Genomic DNA, 16,064 nt, shown 5'->3' with positions numbered 1-16,064 from the left:
ACCCAATACCAGGTCTCACTTAAAAGTGGGGTTGTCCAGGATTAGAAAAACATGGATACTTTCAACCAAGAACAACGCCATACCTGTTCACAGGTCATTTGTGATATTGCAGCTCAGATCCATTGAAGTGAATGGAGCTGAGCTGCAAGAGCGGTGAACAGGAGTGGCGCTGTTTTTGTAAGAAAGCAACTATGTTTTTCTAATCTTGGTGACACTCATTAAATTACATTAGTGTAGACATTAAATACAACCACTGCGGATTTAAGGGGGTGGTGGAAATATTCCCCCTTAGGCATCTGCACAGCCAAAGCAGAAGACGCAACACGCACAATACAGCCAGGAGCATAATGTCTGATATATCCATTCCTGGCTGTACTGCGCCTACTTTGCTTACTCCGGTCTCCAATCCCCAGTCCACTTGACGGGCAACCTCAGCCCTAGAGCTTTTTAAGCGCCGTTCTGGTACTGCCAGCCTGCTGGAGCATAGGGATCACAGCCTACCATGGTGACCATGATGTTTACTGAGCCATCCTCACTATTGGCGCGGTCCGGTCTCTTTTAAAGGAGTATTACAAAACTTTTTTTTGCTATTGATGAGCAATAGGTCCTCAATAGATGATTGGAGGGAACTCGCTGCTTGGATCGCCGCTGATCAGCTGATTCCCAGGGCCACGGCCACTTCGGTTAGCACAGGAAGCAGAAAAAACTGACTACAGCGCAGCGACCCACATTGGTACTGCAGTGCATCTCCCGTTGAATTCAGCTGCACCTGCTCAGTAAAATTACGGCGGAGATTAAAGCCGCTGCTTCTGCAATCAATCAGAAGCAGGACGGGTTGCCAGCTGTTAATCACGGCTGAGACCCCGAAGGAGAAGGAAGGAGTGCCTTCTCCTTTCCCTAGTACAAAGCACTCAATGCGCGCTATGTACTAAGAAATGAAAGAGGAAGTATAACTTCCACTACAAGAGACGACAGTCGTGTGACCGCCACGATTCCCTGGGATAGCAGAGCTGCAGGGTTGTAGCAGACCCCAATCAGCTCTGTCAGTGACTATTGTCACTACAGGGGATGTTTTCCCCTGTAACTGAGGTTCCTATGGATGCTCCAGCTACAGTGGAAAAGTGTCAAATAAAAAAAAAAATGTGAATGTCCCCCCCCCCACCCCAAGGTCCTATATAATGTCATGGGGATCATAGATAGTAAAAAAAATAATTGCATAAATAAGTAAAACAAAACTACAGAATAAAATAAAAATATATACATAAAAAAGAAAATAACCCAAAGCCGACGCCAACCAAAACTGTCGCTATATGCGCCCTGTAATCCAAAACCATACAGATTATATATCAAAACATCCGAAACAAAATAAGGAACCCGTTATCATACTTTATAATTAAAAAATAAACTATAAATGTTAAAAAAACATTTTTTTAGCTTTTTACCCCTAATAAAACTAAAAAACTGAAAAAATATTAATAAATTAGCCCTATAAGTCACAGGGAAAAAAACACAGCAAAAATAATTTTGGTAGCTGAAGGAAAAAAAATACGGCAGTTAAACCACCACAAATCCTAAAAATCCCTAAAAAGTGTCTGGTCCTTAAAGTACAAAACAGCCTGGTCCTTAAGAGATTAAATGAAGTCCAGCATAACTACCCTTTGTTAAATGCACTGGTAGTTAGAACCATTGCTCCTAACTTGCAGGTAAAGTACTTCTATCCTGTAGTGCCAGTCCAGGTCACTACATTGCAGTACCAGACACAGCCTGTGCACCAGAGGAGCGCTGTTCCTAATCTTGTACAAGCCCTTGGTGGCACAACTGCAGTGCCTGATGCAGAGTTTGCAAACTAGTGACGGGGAGCTGAGACAAGAAGTGCCTGGACCTTCTATCTCAGGTGGGTTAGGGATGAGGAGCGCCTCTCCAACATTCTTGCCCCAGTCTGTTAGACAAGAGCAGTGTAAGCGCCATGGTGAGATCTTCTGCCTCCCAGATACCGCACCTTGTCAGCTGATCAGATTAGGATGTTTGCTGGTCCGCGGCCATGTCTTTATACAGCAGCTGTCCAGTGTCAGGGAAAAATCTAATCTAAACCCTGATTTTAGCCGTCTAGTTACTAGTGATAATCTCTTTAAATCTGTACGGCTTGGCTGGTGAACGTCTGCCGGCTGACACCTGCTCTGCACTGACATCTGAAATGCTAGGACCGCCGAGTCCTCCATCGACTGAATGAAAAGACAATGGGACATCGGGAGGAACGAGGGCCGGGAGGTACACAGAGCAGTGGCTACCAAGCCCTTGTGCCCGAGGAAGCCCAAAACCCCCTCTAATGCCCAAGGAGGCACGAGTACATACCCTGTTTCCACAAAAATAAGAAAGGGTCTTAAGTTTTGCTCCAAAATATTTTACTTTTTTACATGTATAGCTGCTTGAACACCATTTAAAGGGGTTGTCCCGCGAAAGCAAGTGGGGGTATACACTTCTGTATGGCCATATTAATGCACTTTGTAATATACATCGTGCATTAAATATGAGCCATACAGAAGTTATTCACTTACCTGCTCCGTTACTAGCGTCCCCGTCGCCATGGTGCCGTCTAATTTCAGCGTCTAATCGCCCGATTAGACGCGCTTGCGCAGTCCGGTCTTCTCCCTGGTGAATGGGGCCGCTCGTGCCGGAGAGCTGGACCTCATAGCTCCGCCCCGTCACGTGTGCCAATTCCAGCCAATCAGGAGGCTGGAATCGGCAATGGACCGCACAGAGCCCACGGTGCACCATGGGAGAAGACCCGCGGTGCATCGTGGGTGAAGATCCCGGTGGCCATCTTGCTAAGGTAAGAAAGAAGTCGCCGCAGAGCGGGGATTCGGGTAAGTACTAAACTGTTTTTTTTTTTAACCCATCCATTGTGTTTATCTCGCGCCGAACGGGGGGCCTATTGGAAAAAAAAAAAAACGTTTCGGCGCGGGACAACCTCTTTAAATTGACTTTTTAAAATTAACTGTAACTAGGGCTTAATTTTGGAGTAGGGTTTATACTTCAAGCATCCTCAAAGATCCTGAAAAAGCATGCTAGGGCTTACTTTCAGGGTAGATCTTAATTTCAGGGAAACATGGGTATTATAAATGGTACATGGTAGGTGGGCATTGGGTTGCCAATTTTTGTTTGCGGCCCAGGAAGGTCTGGTCGTGCCTCTTAACCATAGTATATTGTTGTAGGGGCAGAAGGCCTCTTGGCTGCATCATAAGATGACTCGCCACCATGTGATTGACCAGAGGGGGATCATTCAAAGTGACCCTAAGGTCACATTTCACATGAGCATATCACAAGTACAAAAAAAAATTCTTGTTATTTGTATAGCGCCAACTTATTCTGTGGCACTTTCAGGTATTTTACTTATTACCCCCCACCAAGCTGGGTACTCATTTTACCGACCACAGAAGGATGAGTCAGTCAACCTTTAGCTGGCTACCTGAACCAAGTGGGGATTGAACTCGCAACCTTTAGGTTGTGACTGCATTTGAGCTGCCTTAGCACTGGCTAACATGAGGCTCTTTTACATGTATGCATCTGTAATATGGATGAGTGTTCCAGCCTGATCGCTGATCTACTGACCCAAACCCAAAGCATCAGATCACTAGACCATCTGTTAGGTCGGAACTAGAGATGAGCGAGTATACTCGTTTTGAGTAAATACTCGATCGAGCACCGCGATTTTCGAGTACTTCCGTACTCGGGTGAAAAGATTCGGGCCGGGGGGAGGCGTGGCAGAGCGGGGGGTAGCAGCGGGGAACAGGGGGGAGCCCTCTCTCCCTCTCCTCCCCACTCCCCGCTGCAACTCCCCACTCACCCACGGCGCCCCCCGAATCTTTTCACCCGAGTACGGAAGCACTCGAAATCGCGGCGCTCGGGAAAAAAAGGGGCGTTACCTGCACTGCCAAATCCTGTATATATTGTACTTTACGTCTAAGACTTGTTTAAGTAAAGTTTTGCCAGGCCCTGACCATTCCCAGGGACATGAGGTACATTACGTTTGTCTGCGGCTCCCTTTATTTACCACCAAGGGTCATTCTGGTGGGTTACGGAATGGTGGCATCACCTGTAACAACCCCTATCCCTGTTTGCACGTTTATTGGGCATCCCTCTCCTAGGGGTGTCTGTAAGAGGCCCAGCGCTGCCCTGGCCGATGCTACGTGCGTCCCTCCGGGAGGGAGCCTGCTAAGTGCCGCAGTGACAAGCGCACATCTTACCCTCCCAGCTCCTCAACGTATGCCCTGTGTCTGGGGTCACCCTACAGGACACTGAAAAGCCCCCTAAGCTAATAGAGACCCAAGAACATACACCCTGAGAGGACACAGACCCCAGACCAGACCCTCTAATTACAGGCCCCCTTAAGTAATAATCACCCCAACCAGAGCCCATAAATGCAGACCAAACTCCTAACTAGGTACACATCCCAAACCCCCTAAAGTCATACAGGTCAGACCCACTAAGCAGACATAGACTCCAGACCCCATAAAGATATACAGACCTTAAACTAAATACAGGCACAAGAACAGACCCTGTAAGAAGATACAGACCTCATAGCAAGCCTCCTAAATGCAGATCCGCAGACCAGACCCCTTAAACATATCCAAACCCCAGACTAGACCTCCTGAAATAATACAGACACCCAAACCAGACCCCAGAAATAAAGAACCGAGACCAGATCCCCTAAAAAGCTACAGATTTCAAAGTGGACCGTCTAAATACAATCCCTTAACCAGATCCCCTATACTCATACAGACCCCACACCAGCCTTGCTAAATACAGATCACAAACCAAACCCCCTAAGCAGATACAGACCAGACCCAGACTAGACCATCTAAATACAGATATCAGACCCCCTAAACTAATACAAATCTAGAATAAGTACCAGACCCTCTTAAAGTAATACAAAGTCCAGACCCCTGAAATACAGACCCTAGACCAGATTTAGCAGATACTCGCCTCCTTTCTGCAATCCTCTTCGCTCCAGGCACCACAGCAGACAATGTCCTACCATTGGCCCATTGTCAGGAGGTTGTCGGACGGTGACTGAAAGGGTATTGCAGAAGAGAGGAGAGTATTTGGGAGACATGGGGACGTCCGGAGAGAGTTTATGGTCACCTTTGCTGATTAGAGTGACACAAGCACATTGCAGCGTCCATAGAGCAGGCCCTCAGCCGAGGAGACAGCGGATAGAGATATTAACCTTGTCATGGGGCTCTACCATCTCCTCCCTAAGGGTAGCTTGGGACCCGACCTCATTACTGCTGTAGGAGATCACAGAGGTAGTAACCGGGGGTTATCTTAAGTCCAATTGTCACTCGTGACGCCACCGTTCCTTCTTCTGGAATGGATCTTGTAGAAGAATAAACTAGTCCAACACCAGAAGAGTATATTTTGGAACAAAACCGGCAACGGTCGATCTTGTCCATTTGCTTAAACTTTTTCCTAAAGTAATATAACAGTCTCCATACAACAGCATACAGGATTACTTCGTGGTGGAGCTCACGGGGTATTGGAACACTCCATAGGCCAAGTTATCTGTAGATCCTTTAAAGGGGTTGTCCCGCGAAAGCAAGTGGGGTTATACACTTCTGTATGGCCATATTAATGCACTTTGTAATGTACATTGTGCATTAATTATGAGCCATACAGAAGTTATCAGAAGTTATTCACTTACCTGCTCCGTTGCTAGCGTCCCCGTCTCCATGGTGCCGTCTAATTTTCAGCGTCTAATCGCTGGATTAGACGCGCTTGCGCAGTCCGGTCTTCTTCTTTTCTGAATGGGGCCGCTCGTGCCGGAGAGCGACTCCTTGTAGCTCCGCCCCGTCACGTGCCGATTCCAGCCAGTCAGGAGGCTGGAATCGGCAATGGACCGCACAGAAGACCTGCGGTCCACCGAGGGTGAAGATCCCGGCGGCCATCTTCACAAGGTAAGTATGAAGTCACAGGAGCGTGGGGATTCGGGTAAGTACTGTGCGTTTTTTTTTAAGCCCCTGCATCGGGTTTGTCTCGCGCCGAACGGGGGGGCTATTGAAAAAAAAAAAAAACGTTTCGGCGCGTGACAACCCCTTTAACTCCTGGCAATCACTTTCTCCACCGGCTACAACACTCACTCCTGCTTTCTTCTCTTCTCGCTAATAAGCGGTATCTTTCTCTCAGTACTCAGCAGTGGTACAGAGGATCTCTGAGTTGAGCGGGCCCAGGCTGAGCATCAGGCAATCGTTCAGCCTCCTCCACACTCCAGGCACGGACCGACCTGACAGGCCCTTTGTAGTGTCTCTCCGTTGACTCTCTCTCTGTTAGGGCTAATGCCCACGGACGGATTTCTGCTGCATTTCCCGTAGCGGAATTCTGCAGCTATTGGGTTCTATTGAGCCTAATAGCTTTCCTGCTGCCAATGCTCACATGCCACGGAATTCTGCCGCGGATTTCCACTGTGGGAAAAAATCGCGACATGTTCTATTTCACCGCGGATTTCCATAGCCGGAGGTCTCCATTAGTAGTAATAATGGAGACAGCGGAAATCCGCAACGCTCGTGGGCATGAGCCCTTAAGGACTGACTCCTTGCAAACACATATATCAAGCATCATCACATGCTTACAAACAATACACACAAAATGATACATTTTCCAGACAGGACAGAACATACCAGGCATTAACCCTTTCAGTCCTGCAAACATCCAATACACATAACCTGATGCACTCCACAAACAAGACAAGACAGTGACACGAGACAGACATAGAACATTCTGGAGGGGAGCCACTACCACACCAGAATATTGCCGTACAGCAATAGAAGAACTGGGCACTTTGGGTAGAGTTACCCTTTAATTTTCTCATTTCTCTCACTGTCTGACGTTTCGGGGGTCACTTTTCCCGAGGTTGTCACGGCGATGAAGAGGATAACAGATTGGAGCTGCTTATTACATAATTGTAGGCAACATTTTTATAAGTCGGAGAGGAAATGTAAAAAGTGGAGGGGCCTGAGGGCCGCAGCGTTATATAATATGCAGAGAGCAGACCATATGGAAGATCAGCAGTAGCACAGCAAAAGTGGGTCAGGACACGAGGCGGGAAGGCACTCGTAGACTCACCCGTCTCTTCATGAGCAGAAGTCTATATATCAGATTAGCCTGAATGGGGTGTTGCATCGAGAAACGTACAAGCAAATGTCCGGGATTATAAGAAATGGTCACAATTTATTTTCTAGAAAGAGCGCCGCTCTTGTCCATGGCCGTGACTGGTACTGCTGCAACACCAGACGTGCCAGTGCACAAGAATGGGGCTGTTTCTGGAAAAAAACCCTTTGAGCTAGGAAGGAGAAGGCGAGGCTTAACCCTTATGGCCCAGGTGCCAAGCAGCGCAGGAAGTATGGGGACCGTGTGACCAGTCCAAGGGCACACCACCTAAGCAGCAGACTTCACTGCCAACCTTATGGAGAATATAGTGGCGCGATCGAGGAAAAGCATTCAGCAAAATGGAATCCTGTGGATTTAAACAAGTCATTGCCAAAAGGGGTCGGAGGAGGACGTCAGGAATCGTTCTGATGAACAGGCGCTGCACAGTCAGGAGCAGCTGAATACAACGCTGGGGCTCCAGCTAATACGTCCGAACACACAGCTTGCCATTCCTTAGCACGGATGGGCTATGACGGCAGACCACCATAAGAGAAACAGAAAGTTGAGACTCCAGGTAGCAAAAGGGTGCAAAAATCACTGAGCAGCGGAAAAACATCCCCTGGTCAGAGGAATCCAGATTTCTATTGCACTGTGCCGATGGGAGGTCAGAACTTGGTGGAAGCAGCAGGAATCATTGACCCCTTCCTGATCAAAGCAGGTCGGCACTTCCATCTGTTATGTAGCGACTACAAGACACTTCCTGTCCACAGGGGCCGATATTCCTACAGAACAATTTTACCACGAAGTAGAATCGATACCACGATGAAATGAGTTCAGCGCGCTACTAGATGTGGCCATTCAATGCTTCCATTGCTCAGCACTTTCAAGATCTCTGCTTGTTGTCAGTGATTAAAAACACCTACACAACTCATTCAATGGATACATGATGCTGGCGGGTTTTCCTCCAATGACACCAGGCAGACACCTTGAGAACATAGAGATACATTTGTAAGCTTTATACAAAACTGGAAATCTTCATGCCGCACGAATCCCACGGCCCGGGGGGTAAGGAATCTGATTTTGGAGGAAGCGGGGGCTAAGACTCTTTTTCCTTCCCCCCTCTCCTGCCCAATATGATATCCATAACCATAGACCTCTCGATCAATGAATCCAGCTGACAGCTCCGCCGACTTTGTGTCCTTTGGATAAGCTGTCATGTTTGATCGTCTTGGGGGTCCCATTGCGAGGGTCCTGTGTCTGTAGGTACGGATGTGATGAAGACGCGGATGGCAGCGCCTGAGCAGATGCTATTGATGGATGCGTGTGTGTGTTTCAGGTCAGCGCGGCATTAGCATTGCAGGTAGCCTTGGGGAGTCGATATATGGGCTCTCAGAACGGAATTACAGTGCGGGAAATGTGGAAAGCTGCGCGCTGATGCATGGCGAATCGTGGGGAGAGGGGGCCGGGACGTGCTGGACCGCGCTCAGGTTGCAGGATGGCGCGGGGAGGAGGGTGTGAAGTTCTCTCCCAGGACCCTCTCCGCTTGTAATAAAGCTTTTAAACTGTTCGGGGTCCGGAGGGAGGAATTAAGAATTCAGCTGCATCTTCTCCAGCTGTTCTGCTATAGACTGCAGCCTCCTGCTCTCTCTATAGGGGGGAGCGCGCTCCTGCAGGGATGTGGGGGGCCACAAACGAGGGCCCTGCGTATAGTAAGAGGGGTGGATGAGAGACGCCGGTGAAGGGGAAGATCATCCCCTCATTCAGGTTCAACTACGCCCCATGCTGCTCCTACGGCAATGCCAATAAGCCCTAAGGGTGAAAACACATTGCCGCAGGCGTGACTGCGCTCACCGGTACGCAGCCGCAACTGCCATCTGTTATCAGCCGCAGGATTCACGGACGAGAAATCACAATAGTAAAAAAAAAACAATGAAATCCGTAGGGATCAGGGCGGTCGTTGTGCCTCATTACACGGCTGTGTAAGGGGAGAAACACATCCCTTTTGCCCTAAGCCCTCTATATATATATATATATCCTGGCAGGGTCCACACTAGGCCTTCTAATCTGTGCTGAGCAGAAGGGGGCGCTCTGGGGTCATCTAGCAGGTCCCGTTTCATGGGTGATGGATTCAGAGTCCTGACCAATGCTCTTGGCTGGCACAGGTCTCGGGCACTCACTGGATGCACCCTGGCACAGAGAGGAGGTGGACATAATGCTGGCACTGGGACTGCTGCTATTTTCATGGGGATACTGTGACTTTTGGTATTGGGGTACTGTGGCTGCTATTATTATGGGGGCACTGTGTCCGCAATTATTATAATAGGTGAACAGTGCTGCTGTTATTATGGGGGCACTGTGGCTGTAACTATTATTATGGGGGCACTGTGGCTGTAACTATTATTATGGGGGCAGTGTGGCTGTTACTATTATTATGGGGGCACTGTGGCTGTAACTATTATTATGGGGGCACTGTGGCTGTTACTATTATTATGGGGGCACTGTGGCTGTTACTATTATTATGGGGGCAGTGTGGCTGTAACTATTATTATGGGGGCACTGTGGCTGTTACTATTATTATGGGGGCAGTGTGGCTGTAACTATTATTATGGGGGCACTGTGGCTGTTACTATTATTATGGGGGCACTGTGGCTGTTATTATGGGGGCACTGTGGCTGTAACTATTATTATGGGGGCACTGTGGCTGTTGTTATTATTATTATTATGGGGGCACTGTGGCTATTATTATGGGGGCACTGTGGCTGTAACTATTATTATGGGGGCAGTGTGGCTGTAACTATTATTATGGGGGCACTGTGGCTGTAACTATTATTATGGGGGCACTGTGGCTGTAACTATTATTATGGGGGCACTGTGGCTGTTACTATTATTATGGGGGCACTGTGGCTGTAACTATTATTATGGGGGCACTGTGGCTGTTACTATTATTATGGGGGCACTGTGGCTGTTACTATTATTATGGGGGCAGTGTGGCTGTAACTATTATTATGGGGGCACTGTGGCTGTTACTATTATTATGGGGGCACTGTGGCTGTTATTATGGGGGCACTGTGGCTGTAACTATTATTATGGGGGCACTGTGGCTGTTATTATGGGGGCACTGTGGCTGTAACTATTATTATGGGGGCACTGTGGCTGTTATTATGGGGGCACTGTGGCTGTTACTATTATTATGGGGGCACTGTGGCTGTAACTATTATTATGGGGCACTGTGGCTGTTATTATGGGGGCACTGTGGCTGTTACTATTATTATGGGGGCACTGTGGCTGTAACTATTATTATGGGGCACTGTGGCTGTAACTATTATTACATAAAATTTCCTACTGCCTGTGTTCCCCACCCCCTGCACCTCCTGTACCACTCCCAACCCATTTGTGTCTAACCCAATGTACCTTATATTGTAATTGTTGTATTGTTTTGCATTTATCCATGCCTGAAAGCGCTGCGGAATAAGTTGGCGCTATACAAATAAAGATTATTATTATTATTATGGGGGCACTGTGGCTGTAACTATTATTATGGGGGCACTGTGGCTGTAACTATTATTATGGGGGCACTGTGGCTGTTACTATTATTATGGGGGCACTGTGGCTGTAACTATTATTATGGGGGCACTGTGGCTGTTATTATTATGGGGGCACTGTGGCTGTAACTATTATTATGGGGGCACTGTGGCTGTTATTATGGGGGCAGTGTGGCTGTTACTATTATTATGGGGGCACTGTGGCTGTAAATATTATTATGGGGGCACTGTGGCTGTAACTATTATTATGGGGGCACTGTGGCTGTAACTATTATTATGGGGGCACTGTGGCTGTTATTATGGGGGCAGTGTGGCTGTAACTATTATTATGGGGGCACTGTGGCTGTAACTATTATTATGGGGGCACTGTGGCTGTAACTATTATTATGGGGGCACTGTGGCTGTAACTATTATTATGGGGGCACTGTGGCTGTAACTTTTATTATGGGGGCACTGTGGCTGTTACTATTATTATGGGGGCACTGTGGCTGTTACTATTATTATGGGGGCACTGTGGCTGTTATTATGGGGGCAGTGTGGCTGTAACTATTATTATGGGGGCACTGTGGCTGTAACTATTATTATGGGGGCACTGTGGCTGTTACTATTATTATGGGGGCACTGTGGCTGTTATTATGGGGGCAGTGTGGCTGTAACTATTATTATGGGGGCACTGTGGCTGTAACTATTATTATGGGGGCACTGTGGCTGTTATTATGGGGGCACTGTGGCTGTAACTATTATTATGGGGGCACTGTGGCTGTAACTATTATTATGGGGGCACTGTGGCTGTTATTATGGGGGCACTGTGGCTGTAACTTTTATTATGGGGGCACTGTGGCTGTAACTATTATTATGGGGGCACTGTGGCTGTAACTATTATTATGGGGGCACTGTGGCTGTAACTATTATTATGGGGGCAGTGTGGCTGTAACTATTATTATGGGGGCACTGTGGCTGTAACTATTATTATGGGGCACTGTGGCTATTATTATGGGGGCACTGTGGCTGTAACTATTATTATGGGGGCAGTGTGGCTGTAACTATTATTATGGGGGCACTGTGGCTATTATTATGGGGGCACGGTGCTGCTATCACAGATATAGGGACACTGTGGCTGTTATTACTGTTGCGGGGATACCGTGGCTCTTGTTCCTCTAATGGGAGCACTATGTCTGCTTTCACAACTATGGGGGCACTGTGGTTAGTATTGTATCTCTGTGTGAAAAGATGGCAAGTGAAAAACTGCAGCAGTGAATCTACAAAACCCCGAGCTGCATGTTAGATGCGATCGTCACATCTGGATGGTACTTCTCTCAGTTTCTTAGCTCTCATGCGTCCGCACATCACAGACTGAACCCCAACACTGCAGGATATTACTATGTGATTGATAATGAAGGGCCCAAGACGCTGAATGTATATACATCCAATACTTCACACATCATATGTGACATGCATTCTCAATACCGAACACTAGAGGGAGGCAGAGCTCTGTTTCTCCTAAATTAGTAAATTAAACGCCAACCGTGAATTACTACTTTTATTTCAGAGACAGATTTTACTAGAAAGACATAATAGAAATTAAATGAGATCATTAAATGATTTGGTGTAATTTTCCATCCATTTCCATATTATGAGTGCCGCAGATTTAAAGGGAAAGTTGCTCAATATATTTGCCAGCCTTTCTCACTGTTCATTGTGTCAGGGTTGTAACGGATTAGCAAACTGGGTTCTCCGGCTTTATCCCTTGCCTGTGTCTGATATTGATTGCAGCTCAGCTTCATTCAAGTGAATGAGGCTGAGCTGCAATACCAGATGCAACCTGCAGACAGGAGTGGCGCTGTTTGTTTCTGTAAAAAAAAGCCTTTTTAATCTTATCTCATACAACCCTTTAGAGCTCCACCAGCAGGCACCGACTAGGCGTAATTCCTGTGTAGACTCCAGGGTAATTTCCAGTAAGAGCAGCGGGGATCTGGTGTCACCAGGGAGCGAGGAGAGCTCTAACAGCTTTCAGAGGCTTCCCGGCAGCACCGCTGTCACTTTGCATTAGGCTGACGGGTGGTATCACTATTAGGTCACTGCAGCGGGTCCCGGCAGGTGGATATGTCACCCTCTCAGCACCGCGTCTGACAAAATGAGTTCATCAGCAGTAGAAGAAGTCAGGGCTCCGGGGAAGGATGAGCCGTTCAGAGCCGCTGCTTGGTTGTAGCTACATGACAATGTCTTCTCTCACTGGACACACAACAGGCAGCAATTACATCTCCAGGTCATCTCCAGACATGAAATACATTTAGTTCTCTCAAACCCATGGGGGGGAGCCTTATCTGTCCATGGGCCGGAGAAGACAGGGGCCAACTCTACACCAAACAGGGCAGAAATAGAACTTGTAGCTTGCGGGCTGCAAGTTGGCAGCGCCTCAACCTTTCTGAGGTACCAAGTCCTGGGTGCGACTGTCACCGCTGCACCTAGTGGTGGCCTTAAGTTAGATGGCACCCTATACAGAATTTTTTGGTGCCCCCTTCCCTTCCAGTCATAGGAAATTTTTTATATATATATATATATATATATATATATATATATATATATATATATATATATACACACACATATATACAGTACATATATAGCACGGCAGAAAGCTGCTAGATATTAGCAAACCCACACCAGAACAGCTCAGTAAATAAATATTGTACCACATCAAGCTCAAAACATGAATGTAGCACCTGAACCAAGCTTGTAAAATATATACAGGACCAGAACCAAGCTCAATACATAAATACAGCACCAGAACCGAACGGATTACATAAGTATAGCACTAAAACCAAGCTTATAACATAAATACAGCACCAGAACCAAGCTTGGTATATAAATATAGCACCAGAAAATGCTTAGAACAAGAATACAGTACCAGAACCAAGTCCAGTACATACATACAGCACCAGAACTAATCTTCTAACATAAATAAAGAATCAGAAACAAGCTCATACCTCAATTACAGCAGCAGAACCAAGCTCAACACATAAGTATAGAAGGAGTCTCAACAAATACAGCACCAGAAGCAAATTTAGTACATATACACAGCACCAAAACCAAGCTCATAATATAAATCCAGAACCAAGCTCAGTACATAAATGCAGCACCAGAGCCAGTCTCATAACATAAATACAGGACTAGAACCAAGCTCTGTACATAAATACAGCACCAGAACCAAGTTAGAACTAAGCTCAGAACATAAATATAGCAGAAGAGAAAAGTTCATAAATACAAAACCAAAACCAAGCTCATAACATTTTGTGACTCCACAGTGTGATTGTGCCCCCTTTCTTCCCCCCACAATACAGTAGTGCCCTCTATGCACCCAAAAAGTCCCACATTAATGTGGTGGTTAGTACATCAAATATACACACATGCTCCTTGTAGCAGTGTCTTGTAGAGCTACATGGATCATCCTCCTCCCGTCTCTGTCTCCTCCTCTCTGATGTGCCAAGCCACAGAAGTGATGGAAATGGAGCAGGGAGGAGGATGATTTGTGTAGCTCCACCACACGCTCCTGCACGCTACATGGAAGATCATCAGTTGGACCTAAGGGGGAAAGCGATCATCCCCATCATAAATCCATTGATGCCCCCCTACAAACTGGCAGCCAGCACCCTGTGTGACAGCGCGATTCGTGCATGGCTGAGGCCGGCCACGGCTGCACCCCATATTAGGCCTTTTGAATGGAGTAGTCATTGGTGGTCTACACAGAGTATAAAGGACACTCCTCCCATCGGAGGTCTTCTTTAATTATCTGCAGTTTGATAGTAATTGAGCATTACATGGCCTGGACTGTGCGACTCTGAGTCCGTGTTCTTGACGGCCCCGAGATGAAGGAACCGCTGCAAACAGGAGACTCTCATCCATTTTTAGGTTAGAGACAGAAACCCAATATTAAAAATAGCGTCGAGAAATTATAGACGGTCTGCGGACGTCAAGCTGCACACAGGGACCATTGTCTGCTCCCATAATAGCAGATGTGGACCTTCCCTTACGTTTGCCAAGGACTGCTTGGTTAATCTTGTCTTTCTCTCCGTACGCGATGCCAATATTACAAGCTGAAGGCGCCCTGGCAAGTGGGAGCTGAGAGTTACGGAGAGAAGTAAACAGGTTTGGACCACCATGACGCAGGAGAGTCTATAGATCACGCATGGATGGAGACAGCGGACGCTCAGGAAAGCATTCATCATAAGGAGAATCATCCAGTTGCTTCCCCCGGGGGATGTTCTTCTGGCAGATGAGATGATGTCTTGTTTTAAGCTAAAGACGTTACGGTGAAGGATTGTGCAGAAGAGATCTGCCTGCGAATTCGTACAAGGAGATGCCTCCAACTCGGTGCTTCGTGCTAAGGCATAAATAATCAAGAGAAGTCGGATAAATCATCTATATATCTATATCTCCGGGTCTCTTCTTAAGACTTTGTTAGCATGTGGCTATTATTCAATGGGTTGTCCCGGTAGGGGCCCACCGGAGATATATTCTGAAGGCCCACCCATCATATTTGTGCATCAACCTGTAAGAAAAAGACCTTAGTGACAAGTGATTAGCTCCAAAGTCACCTCCGAGTGCAGCTATAGTTTACTGGATCTTTGAAGTCCACTTTTGTGTCAGACCCTGGGCCCTCTGGATGCCTAGTGGGCTGGTCTGACCCTGAGTTCATATCATAAAGGAATATCCCCATCTATGTAAGGGGGTATGGGGTGCCCCTCTCTGCTATGGTACGAGATGGGGCCATGGGGATAGATAGATAGATAGATAGATAGATAGATAGATAGATAGATAGATAGATAGATAGAAGTGAGATAGATTGATAGATAGATAGATAGATGTGAGATAGATAGATAGATAGATAGATAGATATGATATAGATAGATAGATATGAGATAGATATGAGATAGATAGATAGATATGATATGAAATAGATTGATATGAGATAGATGGATATATAAATAGATATGAAATAGATATGATATGCAATAGATAGATATGGGATGGATATTAGATAGATAGATATGAGATCGATAGATAGATAGATAGATAGATAGATATGATATGAAATAGATTGATATGAGATAGATAGATAGATTTGAAATAGATATCAAAAAGATATGAAATAGATAGATATGATATGGGATGGGTATTAGATAGATAGATATGAGATCGATAGATAGATAGATAAATAGATAGATATGAGATAGATAGATAAATAGATAGATATGAACTAGATAGATATGATATGCAATAGATAGATATGAGATGGATAGATAGATATGAAATATATATGAGACAGATAGAGAGATAAATAGATAGATATGAAATAGATATCAGATAGATATGATATGC

The 16,064-nt window shown here is 46.3% G+C and overlaps 1 protein-coding gene across 2 annotated transcripts in view; it reads left to right on the top strand.

The window, feature by feature from the left end:
* FAM163B (family with sequence similarity 163 member B) overlaps window positions 1-16,064 on the top strand; it is an 88,416-nt gene that overhangs the window by 62,809 nt on the left and 9,543 nt on the right. The window lies entirely within an intron of this gene.

The sequence above is a fragment of the Eleutherodactylus coqui genome, chromosome 10, assembly GCF_035609145.1.
Source record: "Eleutherodactylus coqui strain aEleCoq1 chromosome 10, aEleCoq1.hap1, whole genome shotgun sequence".
Classification (NCBI taxonomy): domain Eukaryota; kingdom Metazoa; phylum Chordata; class Amphibia; order Anura; family Eleutherodactylidae; genus Eleutherodactylus; species Eleutherodactylus coqui.
This window is presented reverse-complemented; position numbering and strand designations above follow the sequence as displayed.